Raw genomic sequence first — 18,667 nt, 5'->3', positions numbered from 1 at the left:
CCAGCATAGAACTTGGAAAATGAACAGCAGACCCCAATCTTATCTAAAGGAATATTGACAACTGATTGCTGCTAGATGAGGAACAGCTGACCCTCCTAAAACAAAGACCTCTAGATTGACTAGATTCACCAGAAGGGCAAGTAGTGGGGAATGGCTGGGGGTGCCAACAACACAGCAGACTGTAGCAGGGATATTAGAATATAAGGGCTTTAGTACTGGGAGGGAGGCTCTCAGAGGTGCCATCTGGGAAGTGGGTGTATAGTTGAATGATGGTTGGGATGTTCTGTGTGATACATGCACAAACACCAAAAAAAAATCAACAAATTTTTTTAAATGTATTATATTTGAGGAGGAAGCATGGAAATTTATGTCATGTTAATTAGTAGCAGTGATAAAAATTACCATTGAAATCTACCTGATGACTTCATAGACATACACAAGCGCCAGGGATCCAAGTGCAACCAATTATGACTAGTAATAATCAGATACATACAGATTAGAGATGCATGTGCCAACATCTCAGGGTTAGTAGCAAAAACAATGAGTCTTTCTACAAGGAACAATATATTCTAAAATGAAATGGAGATCTTTTTTAAAGGTTAAAAATTCATTCAATTTTATGTCTTATAGGGCTTATACTGAGTTCAATATTGTATAACTGTTTTAATTCAACTGTGAACCTAGAAACTTACAGCCACTTGTGAAAGAAATGTACTCTTGCCCTGGAGTGTGTTGCTTAATATGTTAGAGCTGTAATGAAATGCTTTTTTCTAATCATGTAGTTAGTAAAAATTAAAGAAAATGAATAATGATTTTTTTAAAAAAAGATAGCAATCTAGGACCCATCTGTATAAGACTTCTTCATTTCAATGTACCTTTAATATCTCAGGAACGTTTTTCATCCTTCATGCTGGCAAAAATATTAACAATACTGCTTATTAACTCAACCACTGGTTGAGTCCACTAAGTCAGAATTTGCATCCTAATAATTTATTAGCCATTTAAAATAATCATGTTTACTCTTTTATTCTTCAATATCTATAGTTACTTGCCAATGGGGTATATATACCTATCGGACAGTTCAGTTCTCAAACTTTGGAATCAGATTATACACTACCACACTAGTCTCTTGTTCCAAACTGGTTTGTGCTTATATTTGCCTTTTATTACAGCAACCTCTGAAAATTCAGCTTCATGAGAACATGACATTCCAAAGATGTAGTGGGATCCAATGTTGAAACTTGGAATCCAGGCTGGAAAGGTGTATCAATAGTTAAAGAACTTGCCATACAAGCACAAGGATGGAGTTCAGAGCCACAGAGATGCAGGTAAATGCTGAGTGAGTATGGCAGCCCACCCGTAACTGCCTTCTAAGGCAGATACAGGGAATCCCCAGAGCAAGCTGGCTAGCAAGACTAACCATACTGGCTCTGAGTTTGATTGAGAGACCCTGCCTCAGTGAATAAGGTGGAAGAGATGTGGAAAAAAATTCCTGACATCAACCTTGGGCCTCCACATGCATAGGCATACATGTGCCCACATACATGCAAAACAAACAAATATGCATGTATGGATACCATGTACACACATATGAAAAAATAGAAAAAGGAAGATGGAATTCAATTTTATGTGATAGCAGAGATGTATTGAAGAGTGCTATGGTTATTGTAAAATTTTTTAAAATCCCATAGTGCATTTGAGTTGACTACTTCTTCACAGGGCTCCTCTGCACACAGTTTGGGAACCACAGATAAAAGAGAACAATCCCCTAATGAACCTTCATGTTATTAACACCAAACAATAGGAAATATTGGTCATGATAACTTTAAGATAACTTCATGTATGGTATATTTGTTCTATTAAAAAGCCTGAGCAATAGTAAACATTCATTTCAAAAGTTTGTCACCCAACATTGCTAAGATTTATAATTAAAATATATTAAATACCAACAAGGTCATTTTTAGTCTGGCCCCATCATAATCCCTGGTGTCACAGATTTGGATTCAGATTTAGAATCACTACTTTCTATGATCTTGACCAAGTCTCTCAGTTTTTTTATCACTTCTTTCTCTCTAAAATGTGGATAATAGCTCTTTTATTTAATGGGAGGAGAGGTTTATTTTGATCATAGGTTTAGGGTACAGTCTATCATGGTTGCCAGAGTAGCCCTTTGTAGCTTCAGGAGATGAGGCTGCTTGCTTGTATCTGGGCAGACCAGGAAGCAGAGACGGGAATACTGGTGTTCTGGTTTATTTCTTCATCGCTGTGACAAAATACTCTGACCACTACCAACTTGGGGAGGAAAGGGTTTATTTATCTTACACATCCTGGGTCACAGTTCATCCAGGAGCCCAAGGTAGGAACTTGGGCCAGGAACCTGGAGGCAGGAGCTGGAGCACAGGCCATGGAGGAATGCTGCTTATTGGCTTGCTCCCCTGGCCCCTGCTTGGCCTGCTTTCTTATGCAACACAGGCCCACCTGCCCAGGGGTGGCACCACCTACAGTGGGCTGGGCCCTCCCACATCACTCATCAAGAAGATGCTCCACAGACATGGCCACAGGCCAATCCAATAGAGGAAATTCCCCAATTGAGGCTCCCTCAACCCAGGTGTGTCAAGTAGACACTAAAGCTATCCAGCACAACTGGTGCTCCTGGATAATAATTCTTATACCCCAAGTTCTTATAGAGAGTGAAAAGAATGGGGCTAGGGAGGTGGCTCAGTCAGTAAAGTGCTTGTTGCGCAAGCATGAGGACCTGAGTTTGATTCCCTACAACCTGCATTAAAAAGCCAGGCATGGCGCTGTGTTGTGCTAGGGAGGTGGCTCAGTCAGTAAAGTGCTTGTTGCGCAAGCATGAGGACCCGAGTTTGATTCCCTACAACCTGCATTAAAAAGCCAGGCATTGCGTTGTGTTGCATGCCTTTAATCCCAACACTTGGGAGGCAGAGGCAGGCAGATCTAAATTGGAAGTCAGCTTGTTCTACATAGCAAGTTCCAAGCTAGCTGGGGCTACATAGTAACACTCTGTCTCAAAAAAAACCAACAACAAACCAAAACAAAACAAGCCAGGCATGGTGGTGGATGCTTGTAATTCCAGTACTGGGGAGGCTGAGACAGGTGGATTCTTGAGGCTCATTGGCCAGCCAGCTAACGCCTACTCATGGAGCTCCAGGTCAATCAATAGGAGAGCCTGTTTCAAAAGACAAGGTGAATAGCTCCTGACTTCTGCTCTCCCCATACATGCACGCACATATACTTGTACACACATGAACATGCACGCACACACATGTATACAGACATACAAAGAGAGTAATATAAGTAATAACATAAGCAATGGGCAGGGATGGAAGTACACACCTTTAATCCCAGAACTCAGGGTGCAAAGGCAGGCAAATCTCTGTGAGTTCAAGCCTAGCCTGGTCTACATAGTGAGTTCCAGGTCAGTCAGGACTACATAGTAAGACCCTGTCTCAAAAAATAAAACAAAACAAAGTTAAAGTTCTCACTAGGGACCCTGGAATGTAATAGGTGTTCAAAAGCTCCTTGTCATTTCCTTTTTCTTTTTTCTAATTTTCCTTTGATACAGGGATACAGGGTCTTGCTGTGTTGTTTTGTTGTCCAGGCTGACCTCCAACTTGTGAGCTCAAATAATCCACCCATCTTAACAGTTGGTAGCTGTGACTGCCCATGCATCTGGCTTCCCTGCCAGTTCTGAACACACCTTAGTCTTTGCATCTTACTTAGCCTGAGCAGTATGGTACTTCCCTGGCCTCATATGCCCTCTTCATTTTTTCTTCTGCCAAACTGTTTGTTCTGCGTCATCAGACTCAAATGTACCCACCTCACCGAAGCCTCCCTTGGCTTTTTCAGAGAGAATGAGTCATTTATTCTTGTTCAATTCCATAGCACTTACCAGCTATCACCTCACTTGACTGCATTGTGCTATAGTTTTTTATTTACATCTTTCTTACCTGATGATCCTCCTCCATGACCGAAACCAGATCTTATTTTTCATAGTACCTAGCATAGCACTTGGCTCTCAATACATGTTCTGATGAATGGAGGGATAATAGCAAACACTTTCAACTAAGGTCACTCCACTGACAATTATCAAAGCCAGGATTCAACCTAAATAGTTGGTGTCTGAGTCCAGGCTCTTGGACAGTCTACTACAATGCCTCCCAGTGAACAAAGGTGCAAACCCAAACAAATCTGACCCTTCTCAAAAGCCTCTAATTTTCATTTATGCATGTGTGTCTGTGCGAATGTATGCCCTGTGTGTAAGTACTAGAAGAAGCCAGAAGAGGTGTCAGATCCCTTGGAGCTGGAGTTACAGATAGTTGTGAGCCACCTGATATAGGTGTTGGAAGCTAAACTCAGGTCATACTGAAAGAGCAGTATGAGCTTTTAACTACTGAACTATTTTTCTAGCCCCCTTCCCAGAAGCCTTCCACAAACTGTAAATGATCCACCTATCCTTCCCTTTCTTCCTTCCTTCTTTCCTTCCTTCCACTCTTGCTCTGTTCCTTCCTTATATTCTTTTTATTTATTATAACGTTTTATTTATTTAGTGAGGGGTGCAGGCCATGGTACACATATGGAAGTCAGACACCTTGTGGGTCCTGGAGGGTTGAATTCAGGATATCAGGCTTAGTAGCAAGTACCTTTACCCACTGAGTCATCTTGCCAGCCTACTAGTAAAGGCCTACTCAGGGACCAAACGGCTATTCTTGTTCCTTCTCTTCCTCCATCCCTCCCTTCTTCTCTCCTTTCCATTCTTGTATTCTTATTTTCCCTTCCTTCTTTCCTTCCTTCTTTGATGAATGTTTACATAGGGAAATATATCTTGTGTACATGATCACACTAAATTTAGTATATTTTAATATTATACATTATATCGTGTACATTATCACACTAAACACCCATTTCTAATTATTGTCTCTGACATGCTCTGTCCCCACTCATCCTGCTGTCTGCACCTATACCCAACTGCTTCTTTCAGTTTTTTGAATGTAGACCCTCTCTTCTCATGTAGATCCATGATGCCCACATTACCTGGCTCATCTGTGTCTTTCCTTTAAGTCTCAGCTAAAATCACTTCCTTTTGTTTTGTCTTTTTTGAGACAGGGTCTCCCTGTAGCCCCAGCTGGCCTGGAACTCACTATATAGACCAGGCTGACCTTGAACTCACAGAGATCTGCCTGCCTTTGCCTCCCAAGTGCTGGGATTAAAGGCGTGACCGGCAAAATCACTTCCTTTTGAAAGCTGTTCATTATCCTCCTAAACTAAGTTAGGTGTCCCTGTCCCAGGCTCCCCATGGCACTTTACTCTGTCCTCATACTGACTTCTTTTGCCTTCACTCATCTGCTTTTTGCACTAGACTACAAACTCTAAGAGAGCAAACATTATGTTTGCTATCATTAAATCTGCAGCACCTAGTCTGATGCCTGACACATAATAAGTGCTTGATAAATATATGTTGAAAAATGAGCATGGCCAGCCTGAGCTACATAACAAGTTCAAGGTCAGCCTGGACTACATGAGACCCTCTCTCAAAAAGCCAGAAGTAAATAAATAAAAGTGCTTGCTGCACAAGCCTGATGGCCTGTGTTCAATCTCTGGAACTCACAACGGAAGGAAAGAACTGGCACTCAGAAGTTGTCATCTGACCTCCACATGTGCACTGTGGCATGCATTTTCTTAACTTAAAAAAGAAAAACTTAGAGATGGGCGTGGTGGCGCACGCCTTTAATCCCAGCACTTGGGAGGTAGAGGCAGGCAGATCTTTGTGAGTAGGCCAGCCTGGTCTACATAGTAAGTTCCAGGACAGCTGGGGCTACAGAGAGACCCTGTCTCAAAAAGACACAAAAAAAAAAAAAAAAAAGAAAGAAAGAAAAAGAAAAACTTAGAGGAAACTATGGCAAATGCTGTAATGGGATAATCTGTAATCATTCAGGGACACAGGGGAATATTTCTAACTCTACTTGGGTTAAGTATGAGGGATAGCTCAGCAGACTCTTTTATTATTGTTATTATTATTTTTTAATGTGTATGAGTGTGTTGCCTGAATGCATGTGAGTGCACATGTGTCGAGCAATGCCGCAGAGGTCAGAAGAGGGCTTCGGATTCCCCTGGAACTGGAGTTAAGGACGGTTTGCAGCTGCCATGTGGGTGTGGGAATCAAACCCAGGTCCTCTGCAAGAGTAGCCAGTGCTCTTAACCGCTGAGCCATCTCTCCAGCCCCAGTTCAGCAGAATCTTAAAGGATAAGTGAGAGCTGAAAGGGAAAGGAAGACAGAGTTTAGAGATCAAAAACAAGAACCACAATAGAAATTTTAACCTAAATGGATAAATCCATTTTCTGTGCTTAAAAAGAACCTTAGCCTGGTATGGTGGTGCATGCTTGTAATTCCAGCACTTAGGCAACTAAGACAGGAGGATCATGAATTCAAGGGCAGCTTGAGTTACATAGCCAGTTGGAAGCAAGTCTGAGTATATAGTAAAACTGTTTTTTTAAAAAAGAAATTTAAAACTTAAAAACAACCTTAATATAAATTTAGTCTGTATTTGATCAGTCTAAGAATTTGGAAAACTATGAAATAAGTTAAATGATGAAATGATTTTATTTATTTCTTGGTTGTCTTTTTTTTTTTTTTTTTTTTTCGGTCTTTTTGAAACAGGGTCTCCCTGTAGCCCCAGCTGTCCTGGAACTCACTGTGTAGACCAGGCTGGCCTTGAACTCACAGAGATCTGCCTGCCTCTGCCTCCCAAGTGCTGGAATTAAAGGCTTGTGCCACCATGCCTGGCTTTGTTGTTTGTTTTCTTGAGATAAGGCCTCACTATGTAATTCAGGCTGGCCTCTAACCTCAGTTTATTTTTTAAGTATTTCTCTTGGGTTTCTTCCTATCTCTGCCATATTGATCATACTGCACTGCCATTTTCAAAGTGTCTCTGTGCCACTTAACTGTGAGCTACTTAAGGCCTTGGACCACAGTTCTTTATGGTTTGTTTGAATTCTATACTGATCCAGTACCCCAAGCACAGTCTTACCCAGAAAAGACCTGTGAGTACTGTAGTCTACTATGAGTCCTAAATGCACTAACCTCCTTCTTCATCTGGAATCCATCCAAGGAGGCCTGATTCTTTTTACTGAAGATGAATGATTAGAGACCAAGAACTGAGCACTAGGTGTGAATAGTTCTGGGGTATCACTGCTTCTCTAGACTCAGAAAACAGAACTAAGACATGTCTGTATGTCTTCTAGCTCACATACACAAACATATCTCTATTTCTGCATCTGTTTTAAAACATGAGTAGATGCTGACACTGTGTATGTTTCCTAACTTTCATACTACTACTATTCTGCTTGGTGTTTGCTTCTTACATGTGCTAAGCTATTTTATTAATTAGGTATTGTGTGAATGCAGTTGCGCTCATACCATGGCATGTGTGTGGAGGCCAGAGAACAGCTTTCTGGGTCTCAGTTCTCTCTATCACCTTGTTGAGGCAGGCTTTTCTGTTATTTCTGGCATGCTGCATACTCTAGGCTAGCTGGCCGGGAAGCTTCTGGGTGAGTCTCCTATCTCTGCCTCCTATCTCACAGTAAGACCATTGGGACTGCAGATTTGTCCTACCATATAGGTTTTTCACTTGGGTTCCAGGGTTTAAACTCAGATTATCAAGCTTGAGTGGCAAGCAGTTTTACGCACTGCACCCTCTTGCCCATCCCCTGGTATGTACTTTTGAGATTTAACCACGTCGACATAGAAAATTCTGGTCTGTTCATTTTAACAGTTGTCTTAATAGTAGTCTTTTTATGACTCATCATCTGTATTATTTCCAGGCACTGCCAACTGTTCCTATCAGTCATCATAGTAACTACATGTAGTAGGCAGTAGCCTAAAGAAAAAGGAGTTGGTGCACCACTTCTCACCCTAGGTATAACTGTCACAGTCATATGGGCACCTTGCCTTTTGAAGAACACAGCAAGGGGTCTTTGTTGCCTAGCAAATCACCTTATTCCTCTATTCATAGTTCTTATGGAATGAAACTTGCATATTCTGCAGCAGAATGAACACAGTGAACTGTCTCTTCGTTTCCTTATTCTTTGTTTATGTTTCTCATTTCTGCGCTGCTTGATCATTTGTCTATTTACCTTTGGGATTATTTTGTAATCGTTCAATATCTCCAGTTTCATTTGCCATGTGAAAAATTCAGATTGAGTCTGAATTGTCTGGGCATAATTTTTATTACATTTATTTATTTGTTTATTTGTGTGTGTGCATGTGCATTCCACTACACAGGTATGGAGGTCAGAGGAAAACTTGTGGGAGTTGGTTCTCTCTTTCTTTTTTTTTTTTTTTAATTTGTAAGTGTCTAAGGACTACACTTTTAAAAAAATATTTTATTATTTTTATTTTATGTGTATGGCTGTATTGCCTGCATGTATGTGAGTGCACCCATGTCGTGCAATGCTGCAGAGGTCAGAAGAGGGCTTCGGATTCTCCTGGAACTGGAGTTAAGGACGGTTCGTAGCCGCTATGTGGGTACTGGGAATTGAACCTGAGTCCTCTGCAAGAGTAGTCAGTGCTCTTAACTGCTGAGCCATCTCTCCAGCCCCTGGTTCTTTCTTTCTACCATGTGGGTCCCCGGGATTGAACTCAGGTCATCAGGCAGGCATGACAGCAAGTACCTTTACCTGCTGACCCATCTTGCCAGCCCTTATTTGTCTGAATTTAGATGTTATTCAAGAAATAATATGGGCTAGTCATGGTGGCATATGCCTTTAATCCCAGGCTCACCCTTAGGAGGCAGAAGCAGGTGAATCTCTGTAAGTCTGAAGCCACCTTTGTCTACACAGTGAGTTCCAGGCCAGCCAGAGCTGCATAGTGATACCCTCTCCAAAGGGGGAAAAAAACAAACAGAAAAAGAAATAATTTGGTTAAAACAATAACTCTAGGATATACTGTAGAAATTTAGGTGCTATAGTTTTACAATTCTTCTACTGTAATTGTCTTATACTTGGGTCATTTTATTATTTATGCAAAATTTTACCGCCTGGTTCTAACTGAAATAGATCATCATCAGGGTTAATAAGTGTAAGTGTAAGAAGCTTCAAAATAGAAATAGAAAGCTAACAAGGTTTCTTTTTGAAAATCCTGGGAGTTGTTTATAATGCTGAACTATAATTGCTTTTATTCCCACACTGGAGCTCCATAAAAGTAGACACATGATAAACATCAACAGCCTTACACAAAGAAGATGCCCATTAGGTAGTTGTTGGATGGATGGATGGATGGAGAGGAGTACAGGATCTCCTTAAATTCTGATATTAGACAGAGCTTCATAAGAGCTGGTGCTATGGCTTAGTGGGTAAAGCCTGAAGACCTGAGTTTGATTGCCAGAATCAATATAAAAGCAGAAGAGAATGGACTCCGCAAAGTTATCCTCTGACCTAAACACACACACACACACACACACACACACACACACACACACATACACACTATGGCACACATACTGATGCATACACACAATACTAATGAATGAAATAAAATATTTTTGAGACAGGGTCTCCCTGTAGCCACAGTTGACCTGGAACTCACCATGTAGACCAGGCTGGCTTCAATCTCACAGAAATCCACCTGCCTCTGCCTTTTGAGTGCTGGTATTAAAGGTATGTGCCACCATGCTCAGCTATAAAATTATTTTTTAAAAGAAAAAATAGTGGCTGGAGAAATGGCTCAGCAGTTGAGAACACTGGTTGTTCTTGCAGAAGACCTGGGTTCAAATCCTAGCACCCACATGACAGCTAACAACTGTCCGTAACTCCAGTTCCAGGGGACCCAACCACCTCTTCTGCCCTCCGTGGGCATTGCACAATATGGGTGTACTTACCGACATGCAGGCAATACAGGCATACACATAAAATAAAAAAATAAATAAATAAATAAAATAAAGGCTTCATTGAGGACATAGAAACTGAACTGCCATTTTAAGGATGGGCAGAACTTGAAAGGAGTTGATGAAAGAGGAGTGCGTCTGTTCGCTTCGTTCTTTCCCTTCACTCCCACTTCAAATGCCCAGATGCTGCAACTAACAAAATAGATGACTCACTGACAAGACGGTGTCAATGGACTTAGGGTTTTTTTTTTTTTGTTTTTTTTGGTCTTTTTGAGACAGGGTTTCCCTGTAGCCCCAGCTGTTCTGGAACTCACTCTGTAGACCAGGCTGGCCTAGAACTCACAAGGATCCACCTGCCTCTGCCTCCCAAGTGCCAGGAATAAAGGCATGAGCCACCACTTCTGGCCGACTTATCTTAGTTTTACACCTATGTGTTTAGTCTCATCCTGGTTGTAAGGTGGAGGTTACAAAATCTGAATTCCCCTCCTTGTTATGACAGTAACTCACTGTGTGACTTTGAATAGGTCATACTGAGCATCCAGTTGTTAACAGGTACAGTAGTAGCACTAGTTTAGAAGAACTTAGACTCTAAAGTTCTATGAAGTATTTGACTTTAGCCAATGGGGCCCTCAACCACAGAAGCATACCAAAGGATAATTATCCCAGAGTCTCTTCTGTAATGGAAAAAACAAATAGAGTTTAAGGCAGTGATTTTATTCCACTCTCTCTCTCTCTCTCTGAAGAACTTGAAGTCTAGCAACAGTCTCCATAAGCCATTTTACCATTTTTACTTTCTGTTATTGTTGGTGGTGGTGGTGATGCTGGGGAACTCAGAGTCTCTAACATATTAGGCAAGTATTCTACCATTGAACCTGGCCCTTATAAGCCATTAAAAAATATTCATTGTATGTGTGCATGATGTGGAGGGGTGGCATTTGTGTGCCATGGCATGTGTGTAGAAGTCAGAGGACAACTCTATGGGTTCAGTTCTTTTCTTCACCTTTCTGTAGAAGTTCAATCCTGAGCATGTATGTAAACAGCTGGGCATATCATTGCACATCTGTAATGCTAGCCCTGAGGAGGAAGAGACAGGAGAATCATTGGAACTTGCTGGCCAGCCATTCTAACCAATCAGTGAGTCCCAGGTTCACAAGAGATCTTATCTCAAAAAGGGGATGGTGGTTGGGTGTGACAGTGCACTCCTTTATTCCCAGCACTCTGGAGGCAGAGGCATTCGGATCTCTGTGAGATGAAGGCCATCCTGGTCTACAGAGCAAGTTCTGGGCCAGCTGAGGCTATAGGAAGGCCCTGTTATACAAAGCCAATAGTTAATAATAATGGTAAAGTAGAGAGCAACAAAGGAAGACACCTTATGTCAACCTCTGGTTTCCACAGGTATGGGTGTCATCATACTCATGTGCACACATATGCATAGCACACACAAACACAAAGACTTTCATGTAAACTAATCTATCAAGGCTGGTAAGCTGGCTCAATAGGTAAAGGTGCTTGCCTCCGAGCCTGACATCCTGAGTTCAGTCCCTGGAATCCACATGGTAGAAGAAAAAGAAAAAAAACCTACAAATTTTCTTCTAACCACCTGAGAGAAAGGGGGCGGGAAGGGAGATAACAATGTAGGAAAAGAAAAAAAGCTATTGTAAGGGATTGGGTTATATTCCCCACATCACAACAGTGGTGAAGACTAAATCTATTTAAATCTAAAATGAAGGCTTAATGACTAGCAGGATTTTGATTGCAAAATAAAATATAAACATCTTGATGTGTGAGAGTTAAAAAGAAAAGTGAGTGATGGGAATTAGGTGAGAGAAGGAATTAGGTGGGAGATGTGGAACAGCAGTAATCATCTCACCATACTAAACAACAGTCAGTATTGTCCAACATGGAGACATGGAGTTTAAAAGTGACAGCTCTACTGATTTCCATCATCATGTCTTGTTCCAGTTTAAAAAATATTTTATTTATTATTTTTATTTTTTGTGTATGAATGTTTTGTCTGCATGTATGTAAGAGCACCACATGCATGCAATGCCCACTGAGGCCAGAAGAGGATGTTGGAACTGGAGTTATGGACACTTGTTATGACTATGTGGGTGCTGGGAATCAAACCCAGGTTCTCTGGCAGAACAGCAAGTGTTTTTAACTGTTGAGCCATCTCTCTAACTCTCTTGGCTCTAGTTTTTTAAGACAGAGTCTTGCTGTGTAGCTCAGTCTGGCTTTGAATTCACAATACCCCTTCCTCAGCCTCCCAAGTTCTGGAATTACAGGTGTACACCACCACACCCCACCTTCATCATCACCAATCTCTTTAGCTGCTTTTTATTTCTGTTAAATTCAATAATACATTTTACTGTTTCATTCAAAATATATTACTGTGATCCTGTAAAGATGCTGTCAGTGATGTTGTAACAATCCATGTAGACATATCCAGAATGATTTTCACATGTTAAAAACAGTATTTTTGCATGTTAGAATCAAGAGTGATCTGGGGACTGGAGAGATGGCTCAACAGTTAAGAGCACTGGTTGCTCTTGAAAAGGACCCAAGTTTGGTTCCCAGCACCCCTATGGAGGCTAACAACCATCAGGAACTCCAGTTCCAGGGTATCCAACACCCTCTTGTGGCCTCCACGGGCATTGCATGCATATGGTACACTTAACACATATGCCGTGGAAAACATTCATACAAGTGATCTGTTAGTTTCTTCTGTGTGTGTGTGTGTGTGTGTGTGTGTGTGTACGTGTGCGTGTATGTGTGTGCATTTCTCTTGTACCTTAATTTTTATGAACATGAATCATAATTAGAGCACAATAAATTTACTTACTCTAAAAAATAGAAGGAGTTTTGTTCTGAAGAAGTTTCCCCTGACTTTTGACAGACATGTTCCCTCAATAATAGGATGAATACTTATGTATTCACCAAGTGCCAAGGAGTTTTCATCCACTATCATAATCACTCAGCACAACTCTAAAAGCTATACAATATAATTTCAAATTTACAGAGGAAGCTTGGGGTTAGACATAGTCTTTTACCCAGTCAGAACCCAGCAAGCAGAAGTAAACTCAGTCCAAGCAGAGTGGCACATGCCTATAATCTCAGCATTCAGGAGGATCAGGAGATCAAGACCAGCCTGAAACATAGTAAGTTTGAAGCCACACTAGGTTACATGAAACCTTACAAAAAATATGGAATAAAAAAAGAGATGTGGGGGCTGGAGAGATGGCTCAGAGGTTATGAACACTGGAGGCTCTTGCAGAGGACCCAGGTTCGATTCCCAGCACCCACATAGCAGCTAACAACCTCAGTAACTCCAGTTCCAGGGGATCCGATGCCCTCTTCTGACCTCTGAGGGCATTGCATGACATGAGTGCATCTACCTACATGCCTGCAATACACTCAAACACATAAAAGAGATATGAACTCAGACTTCTTGATTGTTCCCGTGGAACCACTGCTATGTCCATTGACCAGTTAAGCTTTTCATGTCCAATAATTTTGGACTATTCTCTAGATTCTCTATCGTCAACAGTAGGACACCCTCAAAGAGCAAAGAAGTATGAATGTATCTGAAATAGAGTCTCCTGTCCATAAATGAAATTAATCATCTTTAGGAAGCTAGGAGACCATCTATGAAATTATGCCCAATAAGTCTCGAAGCACTCAAAACTGTCATCAAAATAGTCTGGGACTAATCTCAAAACTAGACATGGAAATGAGCTGCAACTTAGCAAGTAAAGCCTTGTAAAAGATACTTTCATTTTGAAAATTAATGAATTGACTTCTGGTTTATATATATATATATATAATATATTGACAGATAGATACATAGAGATAGGCAGACAGACAGACAGACAGATAGATAGATAGAGTACGTTCACCCCACATATTGTAATTAGTATATCATGTTTGGAGAATGGAAAGAAGAGGGTGGTCCACCATGGAGTCCTGGAAAGGGCCAGGCACAGAGGCATCTTTCCAGGCAATGTCCCAGAGTGAGACACCTTGGTGAATGTTGACATCATTGATTTGGCAAGACCCAGAGAGCAGCCCATTGCTGCATGTTAGAGTTGTCTCAGTAGCTTTGAAAATGAGATTCCTTTTTGAGATTTACCACAGATCCACTTGATTGAAATCTCAGGGGGTGGATCCCAGGGATAAATACTTCAAAAATCTCCCCAGGTCGTTCTAAGGGGCAGTCAGGCTGAGTAATAAAAACAGAGTGAGTCATGCCTAAACTCACTGACAGCTCTTTTGAGACTGACTCACATCCCCCTTGCTCTCATGCCAGGCTTACTACCAGGCCTCCTGATTCCTGGCTGCTTCTGTCCCATGCTAAGAGGAAGAGATAAACTGCACAGATCTTCTAAGGTGAGTGTTCCAGTCTGCTTTGCAAATTAGATTGACTTTGCAAATGATGCTTTCATTTTGCAAATTAATAAATGGACTTCTGGTTTATATACCAGCATAGTGAGCTTACTAATATGGGTCTTTTCTGAGAGATATATCCACTGTTCATGTGTACAAAATCAAAGTTCTGAGTCTGTCACACACTGAACCATAATAATCCTAAGCCTAAGGGAATGAATCCAAGTGGCCAGATGACTATCCCAAGGAACACGTTCTTAGCCCCACTAATGCCCTTTTATCTCCACAGTCTGATTGTAAGTTCCTCTCACTCTTGCCCTTATTTTTGCTCTCACCCTCATACTGAAGGTTTTGAAAGCAGGTACCTCCTCCTACATGGAGAAATGGGGAATATAATTCTTGTTTCAATAACATGCCTTTCTTCTTCAGATCTCAGATACATACCATCTTTACAGAATACCTTCTCTGATTTCCCGACATCCCCTTCCCACCACTACCAATGGTTAAGTTAATACGTACCTCTCTGTAATCCCACTGCCCTCTCTGCTTTCCTTGGTCATGGCCATCTCTCTCCAACCATACCAGACTTGGAACTGGTGAAGGTTGATACTATGTTTTGGTTATCTTTGTATTTGTAATGCATGATATTGTTAGTCCAGTAATCTGTTGACTAATTCTCAGTGCCCTGAGTCTGTACTGCCTCCCTATATTGGGAGACTCCTCATGAACTATGATGAAAAAAAGAAAGCCTAATATAAAAGCAGAGAACACCTCAAAAAGAGCCCCCCTAAAAAAAGCAGAGAATACAAGCTGCCTTCCTTGCAGGTAAACATGAATGCTTCAAGCAGACACATCCACCTAAAACTTTGTATCAGAAATGACGGCCGAGAGGAGCATGGAGCATGGAGAATCCATTCTTACAGCACAGTGAAAACAGCAGCAGGCATAAATTTTCAGGAATGGAAAATAAATAAATAAGTACATTTTCAGGAACACAGGCAGCACACAGATCCAGAAAAGGCACTATTGGTGGCCATACCAGCAGATGGTATGGGCACTGCCTGCCTTGACTTTCTCATTCCAGTCTCTTTTCCAAGTTTCCTTGTGATTCTGTGAAGGCTTTCAGGCCCTTTTATAGTTCTTCTACTGAAATAAGCAAGAGTCATTTTCTGCTTAGTCCTACTTAGAACCCTGCTATAGGCTGAACTGTGTCCCCCAAAAGTTCATATGTTAAAGCTCTAATCTCTAGGACTCCTAATGTGACTACATTTGGAGATTGGGCCTTTAAAGAGGTGATTACGTTAAAATGAGGCAGGTAGGATGGTGTCCTTAGACAAAGGAAATTTGGATATACAAAGAGGCATCAGGAGAACTAATTCACAGACAGGATACCGTATGAAAAAACATCCAGAAAACTATTTTTATCCCAGGAGAAAAGCCTTAGAAGAAACCAAACCTGCTGACACCTTGCTCTTGAGCCTCCAAAACTATAATAAATCCCTGTAGTTTAGGCCTGCCAGTCCTATTGTTACAGCAGTCCAAAGCAACTAGTGCAAACCCTGACCACATTTAATGATTGAATCAACTGATAAATTATTTTCTTTTTTAAAATATATTTTTATTATTTTAATTTTATGTGTTTGAGTGTATTGCCTGCATGTAGGTAGATGCACTCATGTCATGCAATGCCACAGGGGTCAGAAGAGGGCATCGGATCCTCTGGAACTGGAATTATTGAGGCTGTTAGCTGCTATGTGGGTGCTGGGAATCGAACCCGGGTCCTCTGCAAGAGCAGTCAGTGCCCTTAACCGCTGAGCCATCTCTCCAGCCCGCAAATGACAAATTATTTTCTTGACAGTCACAAAGCTGGCATGGGAACAATATTGCTATGTATTAACCAGGCAAGACAAGATGGAAGGGCGGCAGTGTGCAGCCACTCAGGACCCTGGGAAAGGAATGGGCATGGAGTAGCAAAGGGGAAGGTAGGAAGGGAATCCTGGGAATTCCCTAACAGAAGCGTTTGCAGAAAATAATTGAGAATTTTAGATGTACACAGGGGCTATCATGGAGGAAACCTGGATTTTGGCAACAGCGCTCTGGGTCCAAAAATCTCACCACTTGCTCAATATGTGATTCTTGCCAAATTACTTAGCATTAAAAAAAATTATTATTTTTTAAAATTTTATGTGTATGAGTGTATTGCTTGCATGTATGTGACTACACCCGTGTCATGCAATGCCGTGGAGGTCAGAAAGGGGCGTCAGATTCCCCTGGAACTGGAGTTAAGGATGGTTTGTAGCTGCCATGTGGGTGCTGGGGATCAAACCCAGGTCCTCTGCAAGAGCAGTCAGTGCTCTTAACCCCTGAGCCATCTCTCCAGGCCCTACTGTCTTGGTGTTTGTATGTGTGATGCATGCATGTGAGTATGTGGGTGTGCTTGGCCATGCACACATAGGCAAAGGTGAGGGGACGACACTGGGTGTCTTCCTCTATTGCTCTTTGCCTTATTGCCTTGAGACAGAGTCTAGCACTGAACTAGAAGTTTGCCACTCTATTACTGGCCAGTAAGCTCTCCTGCCTCCACCCGGTCCCCCAGGACTGGAGTCAGGCATGTATAGTCATGCCCAGCTTTTGGGGGTTTTTTGGTCTTTTTGAGACAGGGTCTCCCTGTAGCCCTAGCTGGCCTGGATTTGCTATGGAGACCAGGCTGGCCTTGAACTCACAGAGATCTGCCTGCCTCTGCCTCCCAAGTGCTGAGATTAACAGCTTTTTAAAGTAGGTGCTGGGAATTCAAACTCAAGTCCTCATGCTTGCACAGCAAGTGCTCTTACCTACTGAGCCAATTCCTCAGCACCTACATGAAGTCTCCTATCTGTAAAACAAAGATGAAGACTAACACAGATTACAAAGAGTTCTGAGGGTTAAATTTCTTAATTTATGTGTTCTTACACATATCCAGAGCTGCCTAGCATCAAATATCAATTCTTTTCCTTTTTTCTTGAGCTAGAGGAAATGAAGACCTGGATGAAGGCTAAGGAATTTCTTGGGTCAGTGAACAATGTCCAAAGAGTATGATAAGCTCAGACATGCTCTGGATGAGTGGTTGTTGGGGTGGCAAGAAGCCAGAGCCCAGGCAGCTGGTAGGAGTCTGATGGGAGGGACATTCTGTTCTCACCTGTATCCAGGCTCATGATGGTGTAAGGAACAGGACCTACTCCACTTTCTTCCTAAGTTAGAATTAGTAGGATTTAGGCAGGCTGATGGCAATGGGAATGGTGTATTAGGTGGAATTGTTTCAGCAGAAGACCAGTTATACCAATTGAACCAGGGTTTACATTTAGCCTTTGCAAAACCAGTTCTAATCCATGTCTCTGGCTGCTATTAGAGATGAGAAAATCTGCTCCTATGTTGGCCTGGATTAGCTCAGATACTGGGCAGAGCTGAGCCTTTGGTACAAGAGCATAACACTAAATATAAGTAATTATAATACAGTATTAACACTTGTAATTTATGCATGAATACCTTGTACCAGGATTTTCACACAATCTCATCACAACTGTCATTTCTACAAAATAAAAATTAAAAATTTTTTTGGAAAAGAAAATCAAGAACCTGGCTTGGTAGTACACACCTGTAATCCCTGTACCAGGAGGTAGAAGTGAGAGGATTAAGAATCCAAGACTGACCTCAGTTACATAGTGAGTTCAGGACCAGTCTTGGATACATGTAACCCTGTCTAAAACAGCAAAAGGAAATTGAGGTCCAGAGAGGTTACAGTACTTGTCCAAATCATACATAGTATGAGGCTGGAAAGATGATTCAGTGGGTAAAGCACTTGCCCTGCAAGCATGAGGACCAGAGTCTGGATCCCCAGAACTCACATAAAAGTCAGGTGGACATGGCAGGCTACGTGTAATCCTAGTAGCAGGAGCCAGAGACAGGGAATCCCTGGAGCAAGCTGGCTAGCCAGACTAGTCAAAATAGCCAGCTTTTGGTTCAGCAAGAGACCATCCCTTAATATATAATGTGGAGAGTGATAAAGTAAAACATTGATATCAATTTCAGGCCTCCACACACATATACCCATACACAGATGTGCACCCCACACATCTAAACATGCATACATTCAAACATGTATATTGCACACATATACATACATATGCACACAAAAAAAACATTATATTGACAAGGGGTAGGGCACAAATCTGTTTGCTAAGAAAAAAATTTCTAATATTACAGACAGATCCAAGTACAATACACCTCTTGGTATCTCCATCTGGGGTCCAGCCTCAAACCTTTGATACTTCTACCAGAAACCCATATAAGAGAGGGCAGTACTATGGAATGTTTTCCACAGGAAACATCTGCCTGGATACTTTGAA

Source organism: Nannospalax galili, unplaced genomic scaffold (genome assembly GCF_000622305.1).
Source record: "Nannospalax galili isolate Female #2095 unplaced genomic scaffold, S.galili_v1.0 scaffold713, whole genome shotgun sequence".
NCBI classification, from domain to species: domain Eukaryota; kingdom Metazoa; phylum Chordata; class Mammalia; order Rodentia; family Spalacidae; genus Nannospalax; species Nannospalax galili.
The sequence above is the reverse complement of the archived record's forward strand: the minus strand, read 5'-3'. Positions refer to the sequence as shown.